Raw genomic sequence first — 15,896 nt, forward strand, 5'->3', positions numbered from 1 at the left:
ATAATTTGACCTGCTGCAGTATGTTAGAGTTTGATTACCAATTTTTAAACCTATGAGAATGTGTGCTATTTGCCAGCATATGTGCACATATTTATAAACATAAAAGCAGCATGATATCTTGGATGGTATACATGGATATAATAATGCTTAATAGATTGTTAGACATATTTAGAATTTATAAGATATTTTTGCAAATCTCTGGACGATAGCAAAAAATAAAAATCTAACCTAAAAATGACTTGTGTTATAGTTTGCTATAACAGTTGTTCTAAGAATATTATTCAGATGTGAAAACCACTTATGGGAAGAAGTTCACAAGTAAATAAGCTTATAAACTTAAATGCTGATTTATACCAGCTGAGGTTCTGCTCTCTAGGACATTTTTCTTTTCCTTAGTAATCGTAGATTGGTTTATACCCAAATAACTGGATAATTAAAATAGCTTATAGTTCTCCATATAATATCCATTATTGTATTAATAACACTACTGTAATGGTTTAAGAAACATACAATTAAATTCAGGGCTGTTTTCTTAAAACCTTCATAAATATTTTAGAAGTTAATTAGGATACTACAGGTATAAATTGACCAAGATTTATTCATAATTAAAAATCAGATATCACATGTCACCTCTTCTGATGGAGAAAAACTTTTTATTGCCTGTAATTAGGCAATTGTCCCTATAGTTTGCTTAAGTGGATTGAGTTGGAATGAACTCGGTAGAAACACATATTTGTGGTAATAAGCTGTTTCCTGGATTTTCTTTGTTCAGTTTGTTTGTTTGTTTGTTTGTTTTTGTTTTTCTTTTGTTTTTTACATGTTGGTACAGGAAATGGTAGAAATAGTAAAATGTGCATATCTTACTGATACATTAAATCATAGGAAATACCTTTCTGTATAATTTGATATAATTTTCCATCTGACCTTTATCTAATGCCTCATAACTTTTCATGCCAATTATTTTGTCTTCCTTTACCAAACTCTGAACAAAAAACTGAGCTCATGAATGACAAAATATTCATTCAGCTGACCTAAGATATATTTTTCCAAAGTTGTAATTAGCATTACACTTTTTACAAGGTGGAAATGAAGCAAAGAAAAATAGATTTTCCAAAACGCAGATTCTTATGGGAAATTACAGATCAAAACGCACACCAGAAACATTGTTCCTCAGGTATCAGATCCTGAAGTATGGTGTATGATATCCATGTATGGTCTAGAGCAGGTCCCAGAAGGTATGGTATTGGCTAAAATTTTAAAATCTCTCTTCTTTAAGTCAAGTATTTACAAATAAGTATCTTAATATAAATGGCTTAGTTTCCTGCAGTATGAACATCTACGTATTGTGCCACACTCAGTAAGGACTACATATGTTGTTTGATAGTTGAGACAATTTTAGTAGGATTTCTATGTCCTGTAAAGACTCGAACACATGCTTTACCTGGCGTACTGGATGCCTTTGAAGTCAGTGGAACTTCTCATGGAGTGCAAAATTAAGTCTGCTGAAGTTATTGCAGTGTTCAAGCCAAGGGTCTGGCTCTGGAATATTCTTGCACTTATGCTTACTAAGTGCCTTTCTAACCAATATGACATTTTATTTTGGTTAGAAATGCACAGCTACAAACCTGACTGGACCTGGCTCACTTAACTGTGTCATCAGGCATGCAGCTCTCAGTTCATAGGCCTGCTGAGCCATGGACTTCTTGGACTTGGCCATGGTTTGCCAGTTGCTGGCTCTCACAATACAGCTGCACTGTGCATGTGCCTGCTGCCTCAAAACTAAGTAATAAAGCAAAGTATTAGTTACTGAAAACAAAAACTTTTCAAGATATTTAATATCCTTTGGTTTATCAGAATTTTCTGTTCAGGTGCAAGTCAGTCATTAGACTTCCTTTGGAATCCTCCTTCATCCTCATATCCATCTATCTATCTATCTACTTATAAATACCTACATATATGTACAGCTTCTGGATAATGTTCCTTTTGTCTGCCCTTTCTATATTAGTCTTCATCTGTTTACTTTCATTGGACTTCCAGGGTTTATCATCTAGGCTATTGGCAACACTGTGGATTTATTTTCTGGGGTTTCAATTTTTTTTTCTTTGCCCTTTGTAACTCTTGTGACTTTGGGTCTTTTGTACTACAGATCTTTAACATTTGTTATTTAGCATTGGCAAGTACTTTGAAATTAGGCCAGACTGGATGTCCAGTGCTCATGGTTGCTAACAGTGTCAAAGAACGGTACTGAATATTATCGGTCATTTCTAGCCCTAAGTCTTTAAGTCTCTGTGTTTGTTTGTTTGTTTGTTTGTTTTGACTCCGGAGACAGGATTCTTGAAGCCTGCAGCTCACCTCTCTGTATTAGCAGTGTGTGCTGCAATGTCCTTGCCTTCATTTGTCATGTTGCTTTGCAGCTGGCATTTCTTACCACCCTTCAGCAATACAGGAATACTAAAAATTCTGTTAAGGGACAGTTGCTAAATGGCAATGCTGCCTTCCAATTGTGACTTTCCTAAGTTGTTCAGGAAATTATTACATCTCAGTTATTTAGATTGTTTGTGTTTGTCATGGGTATTTCTCAAAGACAGTGAGAAACACATTAACAGGTCAATTTTTAGGGTGTGCCTAACCATCTCCCCTATTTCCAACAGCACAGTCTTGGAGTTCCCTAAGTCTCAACAGAACCAGAGATCATTAAGCCGAGATTTCAGGATAGTGTATGTTAACTTTAAAGATACTTGTTGTGATATTAATAAATTGTTTTGTCATGGCAACAAATTATCTTTTACAGGTGGGATACGTCTTAGCCTAATTTTAGACATTTAACAGTAGTCATGTAGGTTTCATTTGTAGTCACTGCAGAGAGAGACTGTTTTGGAAGTAACTCGTTCCACCTCTTTTAGATGCTTATTTTTAGGATCAATTGCTCTCTCTAGTTTTATTGCTCCTTATAATGACATCACATGCAACGTAAGTGATCAGCTTGGGCTGGATGCTCAATTTTCCTATGGCTAAAATTAAGTGAAATCAATCTGATTTTAGTTTTTTTGCAATTGTAGAACTGAAAGAATTTTATTGACAGCCTATTAGAGCATGCTCTGAACTACAGGCCCAGATTCTGTATTTCTCATTACACTTATGCAACTGTAGGCAAAATTTAACTTGCATATCCAAAGTTAAATTAAGATTCTTAGTTAGTCCTTCCCATAAATATTTGAAAACCAGGTATGGCAAGGTACCTCTCTAGATAAGAGGTATCAAGGAAATGTGAGACATGGCTTTGTGTGTATTGTATGTATACACATGCACAAGCACATATTCTTATACAAGGTCTTGCAGACACACACACACACAGAGTCACAGCCCAGTTCTGCAGACAGTGCTTCATGTTAAATGTTCGTGTGCACGGCATGAGTAAAGGCAAATGTCTGAGCAGCTTAGTGAAAAGAAATAAGGGCTATGAAGCCATTAAACTTTACAGACCAAATATTAGCTTGCCTTAAATCAAAGATTACCATTGACAGTATTCCAACACTATCTAATATTCTGTATTTCACAACATATTACAATCAGTCATAGAACACCTGTAAAGAGTTAGTCTGGTCATGAATAAGTCGCCAGTTTTTTACGAACATCAAGATTGGTGAATGGTTAGGCATTAAACCTTTAGAAGGAGACTGACAAGAACCTGTGGACTAATATGTGGTTTACACATGTTGTGCAGGACTTCTTCACTCTGTAGTGCCCTAAGCAGTGTGGAGGCAATAATGAGAACTGGAACAGAAACTTATTTAAGAGAAAGGAAAGACTACAAGCCAGCTTTGAATGGAAAGTTGTTTATCTGAAAGCCGGAACCCATTGTCTCTTGCAGGTAGGAGTCATGTCTGGTTATGTTACAATTGAGCCCATGTAGTGTTTTGAGGGTCTTAGCCTAAAGTTCAGATGACCTTGTTGAACAAGCTTACAAGTGCCACCTTTAGCACTCCTACCACTGGGAGCGTGCTGGGTTCTGTGTGCTCAGGCACATCCAAAGGGGTCATTACAGTGTGCATTGTCACTTAACATGCCCAGAGACAATGCCGACTGGCTGCTCACGGGCTGTGGGATGTTGACAAGTCTGCTTCTTGTGTAAAGGAGCGGAACGGAGACAAATCTTAGAGACCTACAGCCTCAGGTGCTGTATTTGTCAGCCTTCTGCATAAAGGCAGTCGCAGCTGATGGCACAATCAGTATGGAGGTTTCAGCTGGAAAATCTGTGGCTCAGAGGTGATCCTAAAATCACAGACAAAAGAGGAGGTCCTGAGAGGCTTGCTGGGCACATGACCTTGTGCATCAGGTCCTCCCTCTGCAGTCCAGTCCCAGCAGAGTATCTTCTTGAACTTGGTGTAAATCATCTGTTGTTCACAGGCTCAAAGGGTAGGTCTGTGTCCACACAAACCAATTTGTGCAATGGAGCTCCTCCGACTGTATCCACACATGACTTCCTCACAAGCTGTACTTCTGCAGCAGTAAACTATTTGAGGTTTAGGGTTGTTGAGGTTAACGATACTACTGAGAGTTCAAACAAGGCAGATATATTTTTAGTACTCACTTTATGAACACCTGACCCACACACTCTGGGTCCTGTTTCTTGAGGTATTTAAATGCTTATCTAAATCAGAATAATCTAATTTTAGTGTTATTTTATTATACGTATGTTGGTATAAATATATATTTACATATATTTACTGCATAACACTCATGCATATACACTTAAATTGCTTATATGCACATTATTCATCAATCCAACTAGAGTGAAAATATAAAGAAGAAGGTGATTTCTTTCAGGATTCCATTGTTCTAATGCTTTGGCTTTTATTCTTAATTTTACAAGATTTTAATATCTTTCAGTGTAAAAGAAATAATGACTTTTTCAATGTCTATAAGATATGCTGTGTTTTTCTACATGAGCCATATTCTGTTTAATGGGAAGACATCTTTGCTGTGATCACCCATAATATCTATTTCATTAATATGATTTTTATAGAAATACAACATATAACACAGGGATACTGGTGCAGTATTTGCTTTTTCATCTCCCCAACAAAAGTACGCAATGACTTTGCACAGTGTTTTTAGATAAGGACAAATAAATCGTGCAAGTCTGTAAGCTATGATTCTGTGTTTTATTGGAAGATAAAGTATGAAAGCATAAGTCAGCTTTCAAGGAATCTCTGCAATCTGTAGGACAGTATAAAAAAATACAGTGATAATAAGTAGTCTTTTAAAATAATTCCTCACATCCTTAAGCACGTTATGGAAATTTACAGTACACATCAGAAGTCTGTCTGGGGCTGAAGGGGAGGTATGTTCATGTATAGGCGTGTATGGGTACATGACAGAGTGAAAGAGAGGTTTCCAGTCACCTTTGCATGGCTGCATTTGTAACTGAACTGAAATCATGAAGCAATTTGTAATGGTGTCAGTGACACCTTGGGGGAAGCTTACTGAATGCACATCATTAGGTGCCACACAATTTGCTTGGCTTTTTGCTCACTCTGTGACACTAGTTCATGATATGTTCTTAAAGACTTTAACTTAAAGATTATGCTGCTCTTTAATTTTAGAAGTATTAGTGTTTGCTTAATCATAACCAAACCCAAACATTCTACCACTCCTATCATACCACTGGCTGCTCAGAAATAAAAATTCTTTTTTGTTCTTTGTCAGACTGTTCTTATTGATCTATCACCCTGATTATATTAATCAGTAACACAAAGCAGAAGAGAATAAGGTAGTGGGGAAGGCTCATTGACCACTTAAGTACTCCTAACTTTTCACCCTGAAAAAGTAAAAATAGTATGAGAGTAGGGGATTGTCTTTCCATTTGAACTACCACGTATGCACAGAATCACTGTGCATATAATAGCTGTTTGTCTAGCATTTTTGGCCACCTGGACATTTGGTAATTACTACCCAGGAAGTCAGCTTTACATAAAATGATCTGGGGGGTCGTGGTGGATAAGTCAAACATGAGCCAGCAATGTACCATTGCAGTAATGAAGGGCAAGGGAATCCTGGGCTGCATTTGCTATAGTCTTACCCAGCCACAGGTGGGAAAAATGATCCTTCTCCTCTATCTGGCACTTGTGAAATACTGTGCACAATTTTGGGCTTTTCAGTATGCATTGGAAGTCCTGTGAGTGGCTACCAAGCTGTTTGCAGGCTGGAACATTTGAGGAGAGACTGGGATAGTTTGATCCGTTCATCCTCAAAAAAAGAAGGTTTCAAGCAGATCTAATTGTTGTCTACAGATAACAAACAAGAAAGAAGACAGAGCCAAACTCTTCCTTGAAGTTTGCAGGAGTAAGAAAAGAGGAAACAGCCACCGCCTGAAACAAACAAAAATTTGAAAATTCTCAATATAAAGAATTTTGTTTGATCAACCATGAGGTTGGTCAAACACTGGAAGAAGTTGTCCAGAGAGGGTATGTGATCAATGTCCCTGGAGGTGTTCAAGATTAAACTGGACCTAGCCCTGCACAACCTGATCTGAATAGATGCCTCAGAGTGGAAGGTGGGTCCAGAGAGCTCTTGAGGTCCTTTCCAATCTAGATGGTTGTGTGATGGCCTGATTCAATAACTGAGGCCCTCTTCCACATGTCACTCACATGCAGCTCCATGCAATATCCTTCAGTTGAGAAAATGAAACTAACACATGGCAGAAGTAGCTATAGATTGGGACTTAGGCTATACATTAAATTCTCACAAGCGGTGTGGAATGCAAGTCTCCTGTGTCTTATAAGGTGCTTTAACTATTGAGCTCTTGGATAAAAGAAAGGAACCATCTCTTTCCTTCTGGGATCTGGCTCTTTGCTTCATTTGCTTTTATATGCAATGACTCTAAATGAAGTGTTCTGTTGTCGATTGACACAAACACTTTTTTCCTTTTTCCTTTTTTTTTTTTTATTTTTTATTTCTTCAAGAAGAAACAAAACCTGTTTAATTTAGTTCAGGCTGAGCCAACTTTAAAAAAAATGCTTTGGTTTGGCAGCTGCATGTGAATGATTTGTACTGCCCTTAAGAAGGAATAGAAAGTTCAGTGGCTTCCTTCCCAATCTATGGGCCAAGACAGTGGCCAGGAAGGATTGTTTTACCACTTTAGACTGGGCTGAATTTCATTCCAGTTTATCCTCTGCTTCATACTCACATTACATCCAATCTTTACAATTTTTTTTATAGAGAGAAAAACATCAAAAATATTTTAAAAGATTAAAGTACAAATCACTATTGGCAGCCTACTTAGCACTTAAATAGCAAGCTCACTCCTTTGATTGTTTTACACAATAAAAAAACCAAATTGAGAGTAAATAAGACACAATTTCTAAGTGAACTCCAAAACTTTAGTTGTTGTCATTTGTAAATTTTCCAAGAACAGTCCAGAAAATTTACTATGTTTTTTTTCCTGCGTAGAAGTATAGAAATGTCAGTTCCAACATGAATATACACCAGTATTCAAAGAGTAACAACCAGCACTCTTCTTTCCTCCAACTTGCTTCTATACCAACAAATAGCTTTTTTAATAGGTGAGTCACTAGAAGGATCAATATTGTGGCCCACTTATTATTATTACTACTACTACTGCTGCTACTACTACTACTATGATTAATAGTAAATGATTTAAAAAAGAAGAATTAGAGGTCAAATTAAAACAGTAGAAAAAGTATGGTATATAGTCATGTGCTCATGGAAACTGAAGAGTACCTGTTTCCTGTGGCCTCAACTGCCACAGAAGCCAAGCAACTCCATACTCTGGTAGCTCAAGACCATTGATTTCACTTTTTAAAAAGATGTAGAAAAGATGTAATGTGAATAACTCTTTTTGGGGAAGACCCGAAATAGATGTCTATGAGAGTGTGTGGCCTCTCTCCTTTCATACTGGGCCCAAGGTGCATCTTTACTGCACCTTGATATCTGGTACAGTAGGACCTACCCTAGCAGTAATGGGGATTAGAAAGGCTTCAGGCCTGACACTATAACAGTCTGATTTGATGTAGCACAAAGCTCTCAATGGCTGAAGAACATACAGGGAGTAGGAGTGGCTGAGTTGTGAGGACACCATTGACACCACTCTGCCTATCAAAATGTCTTGAGGTATCTGCATACAAAACTACCAAGGACTTCTTGGTGAGTCCTAGGTACAAGTGAATCAGGAGGATTTTGGGCAGACTTCAGTACTATAAACTGAAGCAGACCTCTGATGAAGCTGCTTGCAATAACAACAGAAAGGCAATCTCTATGTGCTGTAGGAACAGAGTTTGCAAACACTTTCATTCCTAAGACTGCCAATATCTCCTTGAACAAACCACTTTTTATCAATTTCTACAACTGTAAAAGGCAAATAAGGATACTTATCTTCCTTGCGAGAGTTTTTGAGGTTTACACATATAAAGAATTTTGTAATATACTATATTTTATGGCTACTGAACGACATCTCACTACTCTAGAAGATTTTGGTTATTATGTTTAAATAAAAGACATCCTTGATGAATTACAGTTAACTTTAAAAATAAATGAGAAAAAAACTCTGAGCAAAAAGGAAAAAATATCCTTTTCTTTTATTTATTAATTTTAAGAATTTATATTATAATCCATTTCCTCCATTTTCTTCCAGGAGAAACCCACGTTAACCTTCTGACTTTATGGATGATGAAAACCATTTTGACTAGAATGCTTTTTGTAGAAATTTTTCCAGTGATGTCATAAGCTTTCTTTTATTCTATTTTTTCTAAAGATGCTATAATGCTGTGGACCTTCCATGGGAAACTGCTTGGTACTTTCTCATTCCTGCCACATACCAGACTTGGGAATATAAGCAAAATGTGTTGTCTCTTTGCATCAGTTCACACCACCACAAAGACGTCATCAGTAATGTGAAACTTTAACTAACATGAAATATTTCATTTATAATTACCAGTATTAAACATGTTTTTCTAAATTTTGTGTTTATGGTGATTAATTATTTAGCAATTGCATGAAGTCTGAATATTTGTGTAAAATGGTTTTAACCTTTAAACATACTGAACACTGCACAGAAAATATAACCAGAGTTTGAAAAATGGGAAAGATCTACATAGAGACCACTTCTGTACATGTCTAACTTTAAATACATAAGCCTGTACTTCCGTGCTCAGCTGGGTGGGGATCCCGGAGCTCAGCACCTTGCTAGATCAGGACTACAAGAAGCACAGATTACCATTAATCCCTTCCTGCTAGGAAGGACACTGTGTCCCAGCTGAGGCTGTGCAACACGCTCTGCCTGGCCAAACCTGTCCTGCTAAATAACTTCAGGCCGTGAAGACTCTTTGCTGCACAACAGAAAGCTCACACCTGCTTTTCTTCATGGCTGTAATGTACTTCAGTGCTGCCGCTCTGGCGCCAGGACTTCCTGCAGCCTCTCTATCTGTCTTCGCATTTTCTCACAGGGGGAAAGGTGTGAAGCAGCTCAGCAGGAGCTGCAGAGGTGGGCTGCAGCCCCCATGCAGCCCCAGCCAGGCTGGAGGAAGCTTGGCTGCCAATCACCCCTCTCTTTAAGCTTTTCTACCCTTGTTCAATAGAGGTAATGGGTCCAGCGGGCAAGTAATAGGTCCAGTGGGTCTATTACACATTTTTATTGAAAAGCAAAATAAATAGCCCTGTAAAACTCACACACTGCCCCAGGGCTGCAATAATTTATGCACCTTTTTACACCTTCTTTTTCCTTCTTTTTCTCTTTGAGTTTTCAGAGTGACTCAAGTGAACTTTTCCAGCATGGCAGGTAGGAGTTTTTGTAAATTCATCACCGGTCATTTGAATAAGGCAGTATTTGAAAATACTGCATGTTGTTATGTGGAGAACACATGTGTAGTGCCAAAAGAAATCACATTTTACTCAAACTTGTTTAATAGGAAGGGTATAAAAATCAAAGTAGGTATACTATCAGGTTTGCTTGCCAGAGAGAATGTGTTTTTCCACAAACCTAAGGAAAGGGTAATTTACCACTCAAAGAAGCTGGGAAAAAGTAGAACATTCTTTCCTAAACAGCAACAATTATGCATTTGGCAGGCAGTAGTAAAAGCAATTCTGCTTCCCTTCCTAGCCTATAGTAAATCTGTACCTGGGGCTGATTAGAGAACAACTGGAGAGGTGCTGCTTTGCTTTTCAAGGTATACCAATGAATTTTTTTTTTTCCTTTTGTTCTGAACATGTTTTACCAGTAAAGCCTGTCCCACTCCACTTGTTCTTCATTTGTATGAATACAGATTTCTTATGAGTGGGGGGAGTGAAGAAATACCAATGTCATTGGAAAATCAGGATGATGAATCAAAGGACATGATAAAGGAAACGATCCTGATGAGAATCACTTGAGACCTGCAAAAATCTATGCTTTCTTGAGAATCATAAGAGCAGTACCTTGAATTGTCCTTTATCTGTGCCTAGTCAGATCCAGATGGTGCAGCAGGATATGAAAATGTGCCACCTTTATACCCTAAAACCATTTTTGGACAAGATCTTAGTAAAGTAAGTGTAGCTTTGCTGTACCAAATCAAATGACTCACTGCTCTGATGCTCTGTATCTGGATCATGTTGTTTCACAAGAACATGGCTGCATTAAGCACCTTCAGAATAGCCTGCCTTGGCAGGGAGGGATCTTAATCACTCTTTGTTGACTTTTATCCCTATTGTTAACAATTTGGATAGTCTAATTACCAGGTGGCTGTTGTGTAGGATGATTTTATCTAAAGCAGCTGCTGTTTTTTGGTTTTTTTTTTCACTCATGGGACCAAAGCAAGAAAAAAAAAAAACAATTTAAAATAAATAAATAACTTTCCTAAATTCAATAGAACACTTTAAGCAGAGTACTTGAGACAGATGTTGAGGAAAGTGGAAAAAACCAATACTTTTATGATTTACCCCTTCCTCTCCCACAAAATTGTCATTAACACCTAAAAATTGTGAGACAATAATAAGTATTTCAGACTGTGAAACAGTGAATAAAACTTTATAGAAAAGCTCCTGGAAGGATTAGTGCTCAGCTGGAAACTGAAATTGCCACGTGGAGAATGCCATAGCACAACATGGATGAGTAAGGCACCAATGAAGAAACTAAACAGGTAACGACCATTTGGGTTTTTAAAGGAGAGTCCTAGGACTATATCAGGTTAAGTTGTCTTGTGTGTTGTAGCTGGCTACTGCTCATGCAGAAATGGGTTGGAATAGGTAGCTAATGGTAGAGAGCAGAACAATAGGCTATTAAAACAGACAGCATTAAAAACTGATTACTTGGGGTTAAGCTAGGAGATAAAAATTAACAAAGCAATGAGGAAACCTTTATGGTATTATTTTTCTAAAGTATTTCTTCTTCATATTTAATGTGCCTATGACAGCCACCAAGCCAAGTGTCCTGGAAGCTGACATATCTCTTACCTTCAGAACAGTGGGAGGGTGACTTGTAGTGAGTTGTCTTCCTTACCAGACTCAGTCTGAAAGAAATTCCTTGAGAGATGCGAAAAGATACAGGTTATTTTGATCAGTCTTAAAATCTACTCCAGGTCCATTTTCCTAATATTTCTTCTAGGCGATCTCCTTGCTTGGGTTCTTTTTCTGGCTATTTAAATGATCAGGAACCTCAGAAGTACCTCTCTGTCTCTGTTGGCAGGAAACACAATGGATCTTGGTGGAATTCAGGCGAGATAAATCCATCCCTGTGTTCCTATGGTCATTCAGCCCAGGGAGCCTTAGTGAAGACAGCAGCACATGGTAGGTGTTTGCTAGGACCTGAATTGGACTGTCAGTGCTTTAATGTGTAAGCATGGAGTAAGCAATTTGATTACCTGTTGTGATTCTTTATAGGTCATATTTCCTTCTGTATGGAATAATGACTGTGCACCACTATTTGGGAACAGTAGTGAAATTTAAGCAACAGCAGTGCTATAGGCAGGTAGAAGGAAGTCCCCTAAGAACAGAGGACTTACAGATGGACTGGAAATTTTCAGGTCTAATGTCCAGATTTAATTTAATTTTTATGCTGTTGTTACAGACAGCCTGGAGTTTCTCTAAAGAATGAGCAAAGATACTGTCCTTTTACACTCCCAGGAGCGTAATCTTAAAAAATGTCTTCACTGTTTTTCCAGTGGCTACAGCATCCCATCACATTGTGTTACCCTGTATAGTGAGGACATCTGGGGAGAATTCAACCCTCTGGCTCCAAGTGAAATTGGTACAGGTTGTCTCTCACCTTCCGCTCTTAAAAACACTTGACAATTTGACATTCTCACTGCTAAGTGGAACTGACAGAGGCTCATCAACAATAGGACATTGTTATCAGCCCTGGCAGAAATCATACCAACAGCCTTATGCGAAGTGATGACTTGCATTTACTTCCAGCAGGATGAATGCAATTGGGTGTCAAGTGTTCCCAGTGTATGACTAGGGAACAGTGAGGAAGTTACTTAAAGAACTTGTGTTCTTCCCACTTCCATCTCAGTCATCTTGGAAGTGGATTGCAAATTGTTTAAACTTTAAAATGCTGCAGAATAAATGTCTCATTATTACACTGTAGTTTGATACGGCTTGGAAAAAAAAAAATAACTCTAATATGCTCCAGTGATTATTTTCAGATGTTGGGCTTTATCAGGCCCAAGATGCTGGGCAAAAGATGAAGGCAAATTGTTAGTACCACTCTGCTTGCCAATAATTCTCTTATTTCTTCTTTTTTTTTTTTTTTCTTTTTTTTTTTTAACTTGTTGTACTAATGAGGCTGGTTGCACAACACACACTACACTGACCTTTCACGTCTAGGACAGGCATACAAATCCTACCTTTGCCAGAGTGATGGAAAGCAATTCAGATCTGAAGGCTATAAAAGGCAGAGCTGAAATGAATTCTGAAAAGTCGTAGCTGAATTCTTCTTGCAGAGAAACAACCATTCCTTTCCCTCTGCCCCTGCTGCTCAGCTCTTTTGAAATGGTCCAGAATGGCCTGTTTAATATCTGAGAGCTTCAGAACCCAAGATGATCGGGAATGGAAGAGTTTTATTGATGCCAGCTGAAGGTACTCTCATGGATGAGTAAGGTGAACGGAGTTATGTTGACAGCCCTTGGGTGTGTGAGTGACATTCAGGTCCTACTTCCCACAGTAACCTTGGAAAAAAGTATTTGAAGGAATTAACAGAAGAAATTCAAAAGGGTTAGGTTTCTATCCCTGTCATCTTATTTTGTGATACTCAATAAATAAAGAGATAGATAAGATGTTTTTCTCTCACTGCCCTGTTGCTATGCAGACCTGTTGACAAATACGAGCCATGTGACATTTCTCTAAAAAAATACTAAATGGAAGTAGGGCCCGCTGCACTTAAAAAGGATCATTATTGCACTGCATAAAATAAAATTCTGTAAAAACCTTAACTTAGCTGGCAAAGGATTTACCTCTTCCTCTTTCCTAGGAGGAATTTTTGTTGTTGCTGGCTTTAACTCCTCATTCACAATGCATTTCTTAAATTAGGGTAGATTAAAGGATATCTCAGTAAGAGGAAAACAAGAGCCAAAGGGACTCTCCTGAGGAAGAAGCCACCCATTAGTTCTCTTTTTTTTTTTTTTTTTGTCTGAACATGGAAGCAGCAACGAAGGCTGAGGGTGAGAAAGAGGGAATGAGGCCTCCAGGTTTCTCTGTTGCTATGGCTGGAAGCCCTTTGGAGCTCACCAGGCTTGGGATCTGTCCTGGCCAACTCTAAGGCCCGGGAGACTGAGAAATGCAGAAGCAGTAGGTTCTTCTCCATTTCCTTGGCATCCACCAGGAGAAGCTCAAATTATGCAAACCCAAATAAACAGCGGAGAGAGCACCTAACTGTTACCCACATTATCCTCTATTTTCCCTTGTTTTTTAGCCACATGGTGCTATAGGAAACACCTGCACGGGGCTCTGGTCTTGTTCTACCTAGCTGACTTTTTTCAACCATGCACTGGCTTGGGGTCAGCCCTTGTAAGCAGGTGTTTTCCCTCAGAATAGCTTTCTTGTCTGAATTTGAGTGGATCACAAGGGCCGAACTTCACTGCCGGAGGTCACGGGTCAAACACAGCAGCACAGGGTCCCTTGGGTACTGTGCTTACCAGGTGTTTAATATTATCAGAGGTTATTTGCTGAAACCGTGATAGAGTGTTCTCAGCGATTCAAAATAAATTTAACGAGAACAGTTTTAAAAGCCCCCACATTAGAGGATGTCTGTTCAATGGACAGAGAGGTTAAAGTTAATTCGATCAGGCATGTGTACTTTCTCCGAAAAGGAACATATGCACTCAGCTGCTTGGCTCCATTTGTTGCAATTTTGGGTCTCATTTCCATTTGCAAGAAAGATAACTACTTGCATATGGAAGCAATAAATAAGAGAGTCATTAAAATTTCTCTAATTTAGGAAAAAAAAAAAGTCTTAACGAAGTAATATCTTTGCCAGGGCAGACAGAAATGTAAATTAGAGATTGGAAGGAAACCTATTAAAGGAATTGCTATGTTACTAGTCTTTTTTAATTTAATGAATTTATGAATTGCCACTTGTTAGGTCACAGACTTTGTTAATTTCCTATGTGTTTAGTTAAGCACAGAAAGTGTAGGGCAGGAGGAGGGAGGTTTGAAAGGAAAATGCTTGTGAACAATGAACTTGAGCAAATATTTTCATACTATGTGTTAAGGCTATTAAGTTCAAAATTTTTGAATAAAACCAGCTATATTTAGAAAATCCCAGAAAGACTGGTCTGCACATCTACTAAACAGGACAATATAAATTTCTAAAACTTTTCCTGTGTTTATTTTTTTTCACTTTCATAAACTTACATCCTTTAAAGTTGTAAAGGGCTAAAAGTTAATGGTATTTACTGAATAATTTTATGAAAAACAAGAAAAATTTTAAGAAAACAGTGTCAGCTTATGGTGCCAATTTACTAGTCACACATCTATGGGCAACAGTCTCAAAATTTTTATCTAAACTGATACGTCTTGGGCTTTCTTTGGTTCGAAACCTGAGGAAAAAATTTCATTCTCTCTTTTTCTGTAGATTGCAGAGTCTAAAAAATGATGCTGCACCTTGGTTGCCCTTTTATTGGCGATTAACATCTGCATTGCTGTTGGAGTGCACTAGCAAATGTTCATCTCTGAACACTGATGAATGTTGAAGTGGGATTCCCAAGTGTCTTGGCACCTAAAAGAGTGAATTTTTTCTAAGCTTCTTTGTTGAAAAGTCTGACTTTATTATTGAAGATGTGACAGAGGAGAATAAACCCCCCAAAATAACAGAGAAAAATAAACATAAAGCCTTGTCTTCTTTCATACAAGTATTCAACTGTGGAAGGCCAATTAGTTCTCTGTGAGGTGGATGGCATTTAGCAATCCTATGTTACCAAATACACTGAAAAGGTAATGGACTTGTCCTACTTGCATCATTCACTGCAGACCTTCCCATGGTACCCTGTCCTGACACGCAAAGAATGAACAAATGATGCCCCTTCAGTGGCTTTTAAAAGTGTGTGATTTAGAGATAGCAGTGCTAAAAGTTGCATCAGCAATTGGTCCCCAAACATTCAGCATCACCTCTCCCAACCAGGCAGATGGGTGAACAGCATACTGAACCTGCTGCCTACATCAATCCTGGGTGGCTGAGATTTCCTTCATTTGTGAAGACAACCAGATATTGAAAGCAGTTTCTGAATGGGCTAGATTCTCTGTGGTTAATGAAAAATGTCTGAATAGAAACCTGTGGCCGCTTTCTCGTCTTTGGGGGCTAGGGGAGATTAACTGTAACAGTATCTCCTCTGAATGAGCCAGCAAACATAGCCTGAAAAATAAGTTACATGTACACGCATACATGAACAACCACACACACAAACTAG

Source organism: Nesoenas mayeri, assembly GCF_963082525.1.
Source record: "Nesoenas mayeri genome assembly, chromosome: 1".
NCBI classification, from domain to species: Eukaryota; Metazoa; Chordata; class Aves; order Columbiformes; family Columbidae; genus Nesoenas; species Nesoenas mayeri.